Source organism: Sardina pilchardus, chromosome 18 (assembly GCF_963854185.1).
Source record: "Sardina pilchardus chromosome 18, fSarPil1.1, whole genome shotgun sequence".
NCBI lineage: Eukaryota > Metazoa > Chordata > Actinopteri > Clupeiformes > Clupeidae > Sardina > Sardina pilchardus.
In genome coordinates, this window is record NC_085011.1 from 29,684,166 (window position 1) to 29,696,389 (window position 12,224).

Consider the following 12,224-nt stretch of genomic DNA (forward strand, 5'->3'; position numbering starts at 1 on the left):
AGTAACCTGTATCAGTGCCATGTGCTTAATTCATTCATCCACATTGCTCAAACAAACATTACAACCTGAATATATATATTGTTCCAAAGTAGGACAGCTCAAGTCATTAGCTTTTTAACATAATTTTAACACAGACAATTTATCAGTTCAACCCCCATAAGAAAGTCACTTTACCTTAAAAGTAAAAGAACAAAGAAGGCAGGTGTTTAGGCATGGAGACAATGGAGTTCAAAGTAGGATCCCAAACTCCTTCTCTTTATCCTGCCTACCCAGGTGAGTGCGGTGACGTGGCACACACCATTGCTCCCTAGTGGACTGGAGTTGACCCAGAATGATGTCACCATCTCAAAGCATATTGATAATACTGTGTACCAATACTAGGGAAGGGGGACTGCAGGTTAGCACATTAGTCATCCGCTACACTCTCCCCTACTTTTAGAAGAGGTCTCCTGACATCTTTAATTATGTGAAAACTCCCACCCCATTACCATAACCCCCAAAGACAGGCCTTAAGTAGTGATGCCACTCAAAAAATGTAGGATGTGACAACTGATTCTGGAAAAGAATTGGTGGGTTATATGCCACTGGGGGATTGTATGCTACTACCTGCACTTCAGGTCTCGAGGACTGATATGACGGTTGACCGAGACTCTGATATGTAAGCATTTCCCTTGGTCTCACTGTACGTTCAGACCTCCTCAGTATGGGTTCTTCATCCTGTTGTCCTGGCTCCAACCCTTCCGGATCACCGACCAGTGGTCCTCCAGAGGCATCATTGACATCGCACCCTTCCTGAACTTCCTGTACAGGTGGCTCGGCTTCGGCATCGGCATTCACCTCTCTATGAATTTCTTCACCAAGCTGATCCGTTTGCTGTAGAAGGGGTTGAAACTCATCTGTTAAAGGACTCATGGTACGATGACCAAAGTGTAGTTGTGTCGTTGACTGGGAGGGCCCAATGTCAGTTCCAGCATCTACTACACGGTGGGGCCTGGAACGCAAGGTATAACTCACTTCCTCATGGTCCTCATCTGAGTCACTCTGGCACGGCTGGTCAGTGGACCTCCTCTCCTGGGATCTTGATGTTCTTCGAGGACATTGTCTCTTGGCTGGACTGGCTTGAATGTTTTCCTCCAACTGGAGGTCGCTGACTGGTAAGAGTAAGTTCCTGTGTAAGACACGGACACGCTGTTCACCCTTTTCAGCTTGAACTTTATACACTGGACTGACTGCATCTCCTACTCTGCCAACAACACGGTGGATGACCCTCTCCCAGTAGCTTCGGAGTTTCCCTGGGCCTTGCCGCTCTGATAGGTTTCGTACCAATACCCGGTCACCTGGCTGAAGTGTTATCCCCTTCATACCTCGATCATAATGATGCTTCCCCTTCTCAGAGGACTTCTGACTGTTTCTTGCAGCAATCTGGTAGGCCTCCTGCATTCTACTCGCCCACTTCTCTGCAAAGGCTTGCTTGCTTCCTTTCTCTGGATTGGGTCTAAGATCAAAAAGAAGGTCTATGGGTAACCTGGGTGACCTCCCAAAAAGGAGAAAGAATGGCGAATACCCAGTTGAATCATGTTTGGTGCAATTATAAGCATGAACAATGTGGGGCAGGTGGTCTTTCCAGTTTGACTTCTTTTCCTCTTTTAGGGTCCGAAGCATCTGGAGCAATGTGCGGTTTAGCCTTTCCACCGGATTCCCCTGAGGGTGATACGGGGTTGTTCTAGAATGTGAGATACCAGCTAATTGCTCCAATCTCCTAAATAGGCCATTCTCAAACTCCCGACCTTGATCGTGGTGAAGTTTTTCAGGGAATCCAAAGCGAGGGATAAAGTCATTGAATAATTTCTCCGCAACAGTTCTTCCAGATTTGTTTTTGGTGGGATATGCTTGGGCGAAGCGAGTAAAATGGTCAATTATGACCAAAATATACTCATACCCTCCAGAACTTGGCTCAAGGTGAAGGTAGTCAATGGCAACTAGCTCAAAGGGGGAACTTGTGGAGATGGAACCCATTGGTGCTTTGTCCAAACTAGAAGGCCGTTTCTGTTGAATGCATACACATTTTCGTAAGACATAGTCTTCGACCTCTCGCTGCATGTATGGCCAATAGAATCGTTCTCGCAAGAGATGGAGGACCTTCTCAACCCCCACATGGCCCATGTCATTGTGAAGATGTTTTAGAATCAGGGGCCGTAATTGTTTTGGAACAACCAGCTGCTTATAGGGTCCTGCGTGCCGATACAACACCCCGTTCAGTATAGAAAGCCTAGCCCAGTCACCGAATAGCCTTCGAGCTTCACTAGACACCCTTTCTCTATCCCTCATTGTAGGGCTTTGCCCTCTGCTTTTCAAACTGATAACTTCCTGAATGGCTGCATCTTCCTGCTGTGCACTCCTTACATCCTGAGGTGTAATGACAGATGAACTTGAAGGTTCCGCCTCCTCCGCAGAGGCCAGTTGCAACACAGCCATCCATGGCACATCCTGTTCTTTGGTCGTCATACTTCCCTGCCACACTGCTGTTACCACGTCTGGGGACAAGTCTTCTGTATAGTCTTTCATGTGTTGAGGAAGTGAGACGGGGAACCGGGAGAGTGTGTCAGCATCTACATTGCTCTTACCAGGACGGTACTTGATGTCAAAATTAAAGTCAGCTAATTCGCCAACCCAACGGTGACCTGCTGCATTTAATCGGGCTGTACTCAGGATATAGGTCAGGGGGTTATTATCTGTATAGACTGTGAAGCTAGGGGCATAATAGAGATAGTCTCGGAACTTATCACAAATAGCCCATTTTAAGGCAAAGAATTCAAGCTTTCCTGAATGCAGGTGATAATTCCGTTCTGCTGGGGTAAGTGCTCTGGACCCATAAGCAATCACCCGCAATCTCCCCTCTTGATGTTGATAAAGTACAGCACCAACACCTTCGTTCGATGCATCTGTATGCAAGATAAATGGCAGGTCAAACATAGGATAAGCAAGAATAGGTGGATTGGTCAACATAGTAACAAGCCTATCAACAACAGCACTATGTTCCTCAGTCCACTGGACTGGTGTTCTTGATGGCAACTGGTTTGATTTCCTTTTGGCTGAAGTAGCTAGTTTTGAATTTTGTTCAGTCTTCTGCAGAAGTCCAAACAACGGCTTGGCCACCCGGGAGAAATCTTGAACATGAGAGCGGTAATAACTAAGAAAACCCAAGAGTGCCCTCACCTCCCCAATTGTTGTAGGTTTCTTCTTCTTAAACTGAGTTACAGCCTCTAAATCCTTAGGGTCAATCTGGACTCCTTCCTCAGACACAAGACGGCCTACAAAACGAACTTGCCGTCTGAAGATTTCGCACTTATTCGGTCTCAGCTTGATCCCACTAGCTCTCAATCTCCCCAGCACTTTCCTCAAGTCCTCAACATGGTCTACAAATGACTTAGAGTAGCAAAGGACATCATCAAGGTACGGAGAGCAGCACTCATCTCGCAGGCCATCAAGGACAGATTCCATACACCTCTGAAAGGCCGCGGGCGCATTAGTTAACCCCATGGGGAGCCTAATCCATTCGTAAAGCCCCCATGGCGTGCTGAACGCAGTGCAATGCTGTGAGCCCTCGTCCACAAACCCCTGGTGGTATGCACTACCTTGATCCAAGATGGAAAACCAAGCATGGCCCCCTAAGCTGTCAAGGAGGTCTTGGATACGGGGTAATGGGTGCCGATCGGGAATGGTTTTACGATTAAGCTCACGAAAGTCAACACAGAGGCGCAAACTTGCATCTTTTTTTCGGACACAAACCACAGGGGATGAATAGGATGAAGTTGACCTTCTCACCCACCCTCGCTCTAAAAGATCTTGCACGTAGGCCTTCACTTCTTTATAAAGTGGTTTTGGAATGGCATTATAACACTTTTGGACAGGGGTATCTTCTTTCAGCTTAACCTTCAGTCGTAAAGAGGGAACACATCCAATATCCCCACCATCTCGAGAAAATACATCAGATTCCTCATACAGCATTTGCCTTACAATGTCTTGATTTTCTAGATTCAAATGGGACAGGTCAACTGGAGGATTCCACTTCTCGCTAGGATTGCTCACCCTGGACTGATCAGTAGCCTGGAGAGTTTGGGCTGAAGTCACTGATATGGGAATAGATGGGCTCTGCTTGGGGACTAACAGGGGGAAAATTGTGCAAGCTTCCTCTAGATGGCCTAATACTACCCTTGGTGGGAGAAAAATATCATGCTGAGTGGAATTTTGAATAGGGATTAGTACATGCTTTGTGTGGGTACCCTGCACTTCCAGAGTGGCTGGGAACAGCTCTAGTCCATCAGGCAAATTCAGTTCTATGGCAGGCTCGAAATACACTGTTCCTTCCTCAGCCCAGTTCCTCACCTTGCTCTTCAGCCCCCGTACTTGCCCAGCTGGAATAGTGAGACCTCTCTTCCCCATCATAACAAGGCGGCACGGTTGTGTTTCCTCCACTGAGTCAACCTGAGCAACAGACACAATCGTTCTTGCAGTATCCACCTTTAAGTTTAAAGCTTCACTCAAGAGAGCACTTAAATTCAGTGGGCCTGTGGTGTCACAGTTTTCCCGAATAAGCTCTGTAATAACATTGACTCCTAACAGAGGAAAGTTGAGATTGCTTTGTGCAACCAAGAAGGGAACTTGAATGGACGCTTTACCCTGACTAGCACTGAGGACATCCAGATGCGTGTCAATCCAGCCCTCAAATGGAATGCTTGACCCATTGGCTGCAGTCACATAAAGTGGCTCAGAGAGTAAAGTTTCTAGGGGCCTGATTTCTGCATATGGCAATTTCTTCATCACCCACTCCTTCCCCATAACACTCACTTGGGCCCCTGTATCCAAGAGCATCTCAGTTTGAACCCCATTGACACAACACAAGACCAAACATTTCCCCCCAATGAGCTGGGCTGTCCGCCTGACGTACGGGGTTTTAAGTGAAGGTTGTGAGATGGTTGAGCTATCTGTGCAGGTTGAATGACAATGTAAGAGGGACGTGAAATCTGGATGAGTCACCGGCCGTCCCCCTCCTGTGACCTCCTCCCATTTCCCGACCTGTTCAAGCACCCTACAGCACGATGGCCACTCTGTCCACAGCGAAAACAGTGACTACAAGAATCATATCCCTTTTGTTGACATTCCCGACATTTCCCCTGTCTTGACACTCTCTGGGATTGCACCGTTGATGCTACCATGGGGGGGTAATTTAGCACATTATCAGGTTGGGATACGAGCTTTTCCAGGTTCTTAGTCAATGCAGATACTTGGGTGGCCAATTCGGTGATGGCGACAGCATTGGCTTTAACATCAGACTCAATGGAAGGCTTTGTTGAAGAACTAGTCACCGTGTCCCCAGGTTGCTGTGCAGCATGTACTGTGACTGGCCTAAACTTAGAGGGAGCTGAAAAACGTTTTGCCCTTTCGGCCTCTTCACTTGTCAACTTGGTTATTTGTTCTAAAATCAGTTCATCGCTAACATAGAGATCTGCCAGGTATGGTTTGAGGTCGTAGCGAATGCTGTTACTTTTCTCATTTAACCCCTGGTAAAGTGTATGCAAGAAAACCCCTTGTACCAGCTTCCTATCATAGCTAAAATCAGTATCCTGCTGTTGAGCTGCAAGCAATACACGTTCCCTGAGAGCCATTATCCGATACACAAACTGCTGTGTGGTTTCTCTGTCTTGCTGCTTAGTATTGCTCAGTTCTTGAAACAATTCTCTACTACTTTTATCTCTGATGTGAGTTCTAAGGACTCTTTTCAACTCAACTACAGTGAACTCATCTTTATTTGTGAGATACTCTTTAAAAACACCTCCTTTGGTTATCCTCAACACCGCTCTTACAATCTCAGATACTGTAACCCCTGTCGTGATAGCCTCATCAAGTTGTTTACAGATATGAGTGTATGATATTTCTGACCCAGAATCTGAAATTTGACCACCCTGAATTTTAAATTCTCTACGAGGCAAGAGTGCAGTCACATCAGTAATTCTAACAACCTGATCAGTATGTGTTTTTACAGGGTTATTTGGACATGTTGGGTGTTCATCGTCCTGGTGTGTTCTATGAGTGAACGGTACTGGAATATTCACCGGGGTTGTTGATCTTGAAGGTTCAGATGGGTTTCTAATAGCAGTCATTTCATTTACGGCATCCTGCAGATGAAGTAGACGGGACATGCCTGCATCCTCCAGCTGTTGTAGTTCTTCACTTTTCATAAAATCCGAAATATAATAAAATAAACCAGGTTCAGAGAGCGTGGAAAGTTCAGCGTTGTCCTCCTCTTCCAAAGAAACAGCTAGCTGGTACAGCTGATTTGCATTCAGCTGCAATAGCTTCTTATGGATTTCCCATTGGAGTACCTGCCGTGGCTCAGTTGACGTCATCTTTCCTCAATGCTGGTTTCTCTCAGGGTGACCTTCACACGATGGCCGCCCTTCTAGTAACCACCCAGGTTCAGAGGCTTATGACTGGACTTCTCCACAGCAGTGACTTCCGGACGGAGCCCCCAATTGTTACCGGCCTCAAGCCTAGGGGAACTTGGGCCAGCACAAACCAAGTTCTTTACACTTAAAAGTAAAAGAACAAAGAAGGCAGGTGTTTAGGCATGGAGACAATGGAGTTCCTTTTTATTAAAGATCAATATAAAAAGATGCATTAAAAGGATTATTTCCTAAATACTTGACTTTCATTCATTAACATCATCATAAGATTAACACAGCCATAAGATCACAGATTACACAAGGTTCTCACATTAAAACTAGAGCTCTCACTCAATCACCACCACTAAATGAACACATTTCATCTCAACATACAACCATCACTGCATACCCAATCATAACCATCTTATACATCAAAGATTAAACTGCATATCAATGCCATGTGCTTGTTAATTCATTACTCAACAAATGCTCAAACAAACAGTAACCTGTATCAGTGCCATGTGCTTAATTCATTCATCCACATTGCTCAAACAAACATTACAACCTGAATATATATATTGTTCCAAAGTAGGACAGCTCAAGTCATTAGCTTTTTAACATAATTTTAACACAGACAATTTATCAGTTCAACCCCCATAAGAAAGTCACTTTACCTTAAAAGTAAAAGAACAAAGAAGGCAGGTGTTTAGGCATGGAGACAATGGAGTTCAAAGTAGGATCCCAAACTCCTTCTCTTTATCCTGCCTACCCAGGTGAGTGCGGTGACGTGGCACACACCATTGCTCCCTAGTGGACTGGAGTTGACCCAGAATGATGTCACCATCTCAAAGCATATTGATAATACTGTGTACCAATACTAGGGAAGGGGGACTGCAGGTTAGCACATTAGTCATCCGCTACACTAACTATGCTCACAGTGTTAACCAGGTTGATTAGCTAACTTAGCTAATGATTTCTAGCAGTTATGCTAAAAATGTTAACTATGCTAGCAATGCTAACTATGGTAACAATGCTAACTTAAACTAACAATGCTAACCAGGTTGATTAGCTAACTTGACTGATGATTTCTAGCAATAATGCTAAAAATGCTAACAATGCTAAAATTGCTAACAATGCTAACCAGGTTGATTAGCTAACTTAGTTAGATGTTTTTTGCAGTTATGCTAAAAATGCTAACTATGCTAACAATGTTAACTATGCTAACCATGCTAACCAGCTAACTTGCTAGTGAGGACTTTTATTTTGAAACATTTGTTGCTAGGGTATCCATGGTGGCCACTATCAGGAAGCAAGAAGTTACTGCAGCATAATCATGTTGGTTGCTATGGAAACGGTCATAAACGCTTAATTTTAATGGTTGGTATGTTGATTGCTAGGTACATGGAGGTTTCGTGTAGTTGACTGGAGGCATAGTTGATAACTGACAGTTGGAATGGTTGAACAGTTAAATAGTTGAGTAGTTACAATGGTTAAATGATTTAATAGTGTATTATTGCAGTGAGGACCTTTATTTTGAAACAGTTGTGGACAGAGGAAGTAGTGAAACAGAATCTGTAGTCTAAATAAGATTGTATGCTTAAAGCCTGAGACAGAAGGTGCCTCTCATATAGCGTTTACGCGTCCTCTCTCGCTCCTCGATCCTCACTGATCTACATAAAGAATGATGGAGCGGCAACAATGGGATAGTCTAGCCCTTCTTCTATCTTTCTTTATGTAGATCATTGAGGATCGAGGAGCGAGGGAGGACATATAAACGCTGCTTGAGAGGCACCCACAGTAAATACTTTGAAAGTCGTATGTAGATAGTCTAATTAATGTTGATAGACAGAATGTTTAATGGATGTTGATAGGCAGATTGTTTAATAGATATTGATTGACAGTTTAATGGGTGGATGAGTGAATGGTCTGAAGAAGATGAATGGATAGAAGGTTGGATGGAATGTGCCTTATATTCTTGTTAAGAGAGACACTGATACAGCTCTCTGAGAGTAGTTGATACAGGTGTAATCAATTTAACTGGCTAGTCTTAAGAGAGAGTGTGCTTAAAGCCTGAGACAGAGTAAATCATTTAAAAGTTGAATGTAGATAGTCTAATTAATGTTGATAGACAGAGAGTTTAATGGATGTTGATAGGCAGATTGTTTAATAGATGTTGATAGACAGTTTAATGGGTGGATGAGTGAATGGTCTGAAGAAGATGAATGGATAGAAAGTTGGATGGAATGTGCCTTATATTCTTGTAGACTGGAGAGACACAGCTCTCTACTGAGAGTAGTGGATACAGATACAGGTGTAATCAATTTAACTGTCTAGTCTTAAGAGAGCCAGCGTATGTAGCCTGAGAGAGAGAGAGAGCTGCTGCAGGTGGGGCTGGCCACCTGGCATAAGATTCTAATTGCTTAATGATCCGATTGTGATGTCATAGAGGCCAATGTTAAGTCTATGGGGAAATTTGTAATAGTTTTTAATTTATAGTTTAAAAAGTATAAAAGTTACAAAGTTGAAAAATACTTAGCAGCCTTCCCCTATTTAAGACCTACGTTGCGACGTTTGAATGAAGTTTCTAAGTTAAACGGTTCAAGCTGAATAGAAAAAATGAATTTGATCAGCGGAATAATAAGAAGAAGAAGAAGAAGCCTTGGAAGAACAGTACAGTGCATTTTCATGCACTGTAATAAAATAGGCATAGCTACTATATTTAAGTCACTCTGAAGGCTACCTGATTGTGACAGAGGAAACGGGAGTTACACCATAGCTTCCTCTGTGAAACCTCACAGCGCTCCAATTGATATACCAGATGTGCCAGATGTGTCCCCACGCACTATGGCACTAGATTTGGGTAATGTATGTTATTCACAAACTCATAGTGGATAGGATTCGTTTTCTTATCACACACTGTAGGCTGCAGACACTGCTGTTTGCGTGGCGGCGCTGGATTTCAAAGGGAAACGCTCCTCCAACCTACGGGTTCGGTTGTCTCCCCTTTCACATGGCTCAGTGCACAGAAATGGGCCAAAGTGAGCAGCTATCATGCCTGCCCTGTCCGGGACTAGCGTGGATATTTTTGCTTTATGCATCTATTTGGACCTATTCAAGCATTAGAACATATAATGCATAATTCGGGTCAATCCAAGCAGCATAAAGCCGATAGGCTCCACAAAGTCTTTCAAAGAGCCACTATTAAACAAACACTGGTGTTGTCCTTGGGTCTGGGGACCTGGACGCACTCCAAAAAGTCACCAGAGCATGATCTGAATTTGGCAAACTCGGTGCCATAGGCCTATTTCATAAACGGAGGACAATATCGTGGGGCCATTGCGCATCTAATTGGAGAGAAGCTTCGAGGAAGGCAATCTTTTGGATGCTATAGTTTTAACAGACGTAGGCTATATTAGAGTAGGATTCCAACTACTTCAAATTTTCCGCAGCCTTTCTGTAGCCTACAAATAGATGTTTTATCAATCATTCTTGGAAATTTAAAGACGGTCAAAGCGTTTTACGAGGGCGCCATCTTGTGGCAGCAAGTTCGAATGAACAGGGCAAAAAGACCAGAATATAACCAAGTAGGCCTAATCGTTCTGAAGCTTCATTATGACTGCGACATCTCCCAGCTGCCCCTATGGTTCTGTTGAAATTTGTCTTCAAAGCATTTTGCAACTGCATTCATGTTTGACTTTACATTAAATGTATCTTAGTGTGGACACATGTTTCCACAAGTCATATAACACTCAGCAGTGGTGGGATGGAATGAGGTACAGTATGGCCGCCTGGCTGATAAAGACCTTCATTCAGTCAAACAAGTGTCCTCTAGTGAATGCTTCTATCAGTTCTAGGCTCCTTGTTAGTCAGATTTAAAATGGGTGATGATGACAAGGCGGAGTTAACTTATTGGGGAATTCTAGCTTTGCATATAGCGTTACATTTGCATTTTTTAACATTTCATTTTCTTTCTCCATGCTTTTAAGTACACAAATCATATGAATGAATCAACACAAATCCCACCAGGAACTTCTTTCAAGAGCATGTGTAAACTGGCTCTGACGAGTGATGCTGAAGTAGTATAAAGGGGATGACAGAGGGGTTGGGAGGTTCTTTGGTAATCTGCCCTCTGGTTCACATTTGACCTTTAGTGTGTGGTTGATCAGCTTGTCTCCAGGGAAAATGGAGGAAACCCTTTTGCCCACCATCGAGAGAGAGAGAGTTCTGATGTCACCAAGATCTGACTTCTGCCCCCAGTGTCTGTCTGTCTGTCGGTTTGTTGTGGTCATGGAGCTATACTTCTCCCCTCTGACCTGAGAACATCTAGCTTGTCATCAAACATGCCCATATTAAGGCAAATCCTTGGCAATCCTTGGGAGAGAGAGAGAGAGAGAAGGATATAGTTAAAGAAGGATATAGAATATAGTTTGCCTCTGGTTTCAGCATTATGCTTCCTTACCTGAACAGTTTTGAGAGTTGTGTCTAAATTATATCTCATGTCGAGCATAGTTAATCTATTGACACTCCAGACTCTGATTAGCATGCAAATACATTAGCTAACGGAATACAGGTTCCTAAGCAGTATGTAATGTAAAATTAAGTGTGTCTTAGAATTAAGAAAGATTATGGCATGTAGAAACATTAGAGATATTACGTATTACTGTATGAATGTGGTAGTACACAAATTGAGTTAGAATGTAAATACTAAGTGCCATTTTTTATTTTCTGTGCCTGTTTTATGAATCTAACTAGCGGAATGAAAAGATTAATGTGGCGATAACGACCACGCTGGAGGGTTGGAGGTGCCGTTCCACAAAACATTTCAAAGGCCGTCATTAGCGGCCAACCACATACACGAGAGAAAGAAAAAAGAACAGTCCGAGGTCAAAGGTCAAACTCAGTGACCTCCATTCCATGCATTTCTATGCATTCACATGCCCTTTGGACCCACTGTGCCGATCCCTCCCCCTTTCTGTATGTATGTGTGTAAGCTGCATTTCTGCACTGGACTAAAACTTGCACCATCAGACTGATATGTCTCCTTAGGTGTCAGGCAGCGATGTTTACAGCCTTTGCACACAGTGTCTATTTTTCATCCAAAATTGTTGTACAGTTTTTAAAAATAAATGCAACTTCACATTGTGCCACACTTTTACACAACAACCCTGAAAATGTCATCCGCCAAAAGTTTTTCATATCCGTATAGTACATGTGTCCCAGTGCAAAATTGGCAGAATTCTCTTTTAATGGTTCCTTCACAGTGGCTTTATGGGACTTCATTACTGTAACCTAAACATGATGTACTACGCATCCCAAATTAAAGGGCTTGCCAGTGGTACACAGTGGTGTTTACACACATTTGGTAAAACATTAAGAGTATTTGAACACTCTTTTCACTGCAATTTAGAATCCAATAATAATAAAGTATGATTTTGTTAACCTGTTTCATATCAAAAGACAAAAATTCACATGACATACTTACCGTACATTTACAATATGTTAGTTCTAAAGTTTAAATTTCAACATAAACATAAACATGCTCAGATGTGAGGTTGTTCTTCAATTTAAACATTTATTCATGGGTTTCATCAGGTCCCTTTCCCCAGGTGTATCAATCAAGCACCATACAGTCTGCATTCATAATCTAGGTGCTTGATTTTATACACCTGTGGAAAGGGACCTGATAAAACCCATGAATAGCACAAAATCTTGCACCACAATTTGTACCACAAGCATTCTTAGGCTTTTAATATGCGGAAAAATATGTTTAACAAGAGACAA